The sequence below is a fragment of the Vigna umbellata genome, chromosome 1 (genome assembly GCF_029865625.1).
Source record: "Vigna umbellata cultivar VRB3 chromosome 1, Vumbellata_1.0, whole genome shotgun sequence".
NCBI classification, from domain to species: domain Eukaryota; kingdom Viridiplantae; phylum Streptophyta; class Magnoliopsida; order Fabales; family Fabaceae; genus Vigna; species Vigna umbellata.
This window is the reverse complement of record NC_142165.1, coordinates 66,747,251-66,749,890: the sequence shown is the minus strand read 5'-3', so window position 1 is coordinate 66,749,890 and position 2,640 is coordinate 66,747,251. Positions and strand designations below refer to the sequence as shown.

The 2,640-nt window shown below is 34.4% G+C and overlaps 1 pseudogene; it reads left to right on the top strand.

The window, feature by feature from the left end:
* The first annotated feature begins 606 nt into the window (after positions 1-606).
* On the top strand, positions 607-1,274 carry LOC124842817 (cysteine proteinase inhibitor B pseudogene; annotated as a pseudogene).
* Positions 1,275-2,640: the final 1,366 nt, after the last annotated feature.

Below are 2,640 nucleotides of genomic sequence, written 5' to 3'. Positions count from 1 at the left end.
AAAATACAAGGACCAAATTAAGATAAATGTAATGACACGTGGCCTGACAGTGACACATGGCACTAGTAGTGCCATGTCACACTATCATTGTCACATGGTACAATGTCAGCTTGACACGTCACAAACTTTTTTATTTAAAAAAATAAAAAATAAAAATATTTAAAAATTCAGAAAATCTACAAGTTGATATGTGACACGTTTTAACAATGTTAGTATGAAACTAGTAAGGACCTAATTGTTTTATTTTTCAAATATAAAATCCTAATGGAGACAAAGAAAAGGAGAGACCTAGTTTGGAAAAGTAACCATAAATAAAAACTACAAGAATGAAAAAAACACAACAAAAAGTTACATATTTCATACACTACTAAAAAAATTGACATATTGCATCAATTTTAAAAGTTAAAAATTCAAATTAAAAATAATTAAAAAGAATGAACTTAAACTATTTTTATAAGAATTGAAACAAACTATTAATTAAAACCTTTTTTTTATCAATACTTTAAGGATTTGGTGTGAAAACGTTTTTTTTTTTTTTTTTTTTTGAGAAGTCTTCTTTCTAAGTGGAAAGCACCACCAGACATCGGTTTTCATTTGCCACCACCCACTCTCTCTTAATATCTCACACACTCACGTGTCCAACATCCCTATCACCTCTCTCCCTATAAACTCCCTCTTAACTGCAATACCATTGCTGTAAACGTAACTGAATTGATCGATGGCAGCATTGATACCGGCCGTGACACTGGTGACGGTGACAACGTTGGCGTGCCTGGTGTGTGGGGCTTCGCACTGGACATTGGTCGTGTCGAAGACGGAGATCACGGACGTGAAGAGGAACAAGGAGGTGCAGGACTTGGGGTATTTCTCCGTGGAGGAGCACAACCGGAGGCTGAGACAGGCTCTGAAGGGAATGGCGGAGGAGACGAAGTTCGTGGAAGTGGTAGAGGCGAAGAAGCAGCTGGCCGCCGGCACCAAGTACTATCTCAAGATTTCGGCCACGCAGAGTGGGCGTTCCGTAATGTTCGACACCGTTGTGGTCGTCCAGCCTGGCCTTGCTTCCAAAGATCTTCTCTCCTTTGCTCCTTCCTCGCAAAAAATATCTTACCCTACTCTCCATTCATGGTATGTTTAATACAAAATTACTTTGTAAATTTTATTTAATGTAGGAGGTATAGATTAAATACTTTATTCATGATTTTGAGAACTTTTCACTATTTTTGGGTTGAAATCTATTTTGAAGAAAATTTAATTTTAGTAATTTTTGTTTTGAACTAATTGTTTCTTTTTTAGTTTTGTTATTTATTTTAACTCCACCCCTCGGTTAAAAGTAATGATGTTATGTTTCTAAGTTAGATAAGTTTAGTAATAATTTATGAGTTAATATACCAGAATAACATGAGATGATGTGTAGATAAAGAGTATGATATTGATCTATATATATATATATATATATATATATATATATATATATATATATATATATATATATATATATATATTATTTTTATTGCATGTAAATATGTTGTTTACTTATTTAAGTATGATATCATTGATGGCAGTATTAGATGAAAAATAAACACATGTAATTCATTTTATTAGCATGGACGTAATGCATTAACTTTTTTGTGTTTATATTATTTGAAACAGTAACAATAAAAGAAAGGCTTAATATTGTTGTTAGTCTGTATTTTCATCAACTTTGTTTGATGCGAGACTTATTTTTTTCGAATGTTCAATGTAGTCTTTTATATCATAATTTATGTTCAATGTAGTCCTCTTCGTTCACGCCGTTTAAATTGCTAATGGCATAGATTCCACATAAAAGAAAAATGGAATGACCTGTCACGCATCTCGTCACATAATCACCATCTTCCTCAAATCAGAAACCCTAATTTTCCTTCCATCAATGCGCCATCGTGCACTACACTTAGGCCATCATCTTCTTCACATTGTCGGACCACCATGAGCTTCGCCGTTAGCAACCGCACAAGCCACCATGAATCAACTAAGAAACCCAATCTACAAAAGAAACCTTTCACTACAAGGAATCAGACCCAAATTGCTAGTCCAAATAGTCATGCACCATGAGAACCACCATCAACATCTCACCATCTTTATCTTCTCCCCAACTTCACGAGAACCTGCAAAGTGAAACCCTAAAAATCGCAAAACCATTGAACATGCAGAAAACCCAAAAATTACAGAACCCAAACTACAAAAACTCAATTCACGATAAACTCCCAATTCGCAAAATCGCGCCTCTTCCGTGAAAACCTGTAAAATCCCAAATCGTACCACCATTGAATTTGTTTAACACAAAACCATCTACGAAGAACGAAACACCCAGATCGTTTTCCATTAAATCGCAAAAACCTACAGAAATTATGATTTTTGATTTGAGGAAAGTGATGATGATGTGGCGAGATGATGATGATGTGGCGAGATGATGATGTGGCGAGATGATAATTGAATAAGCCACAGCCACTGTGAGCATTATTGTATGACAACTCATTCCTTATGGTTAACCTGGATACAGTGTCGTTAACAATTTAAACGTTGTCAGTTAAAAGGACAAAAATTGAACATAAATTATGATATAAAGAACTATATTGAATATTTGAAAAAAATAGTCCTCGA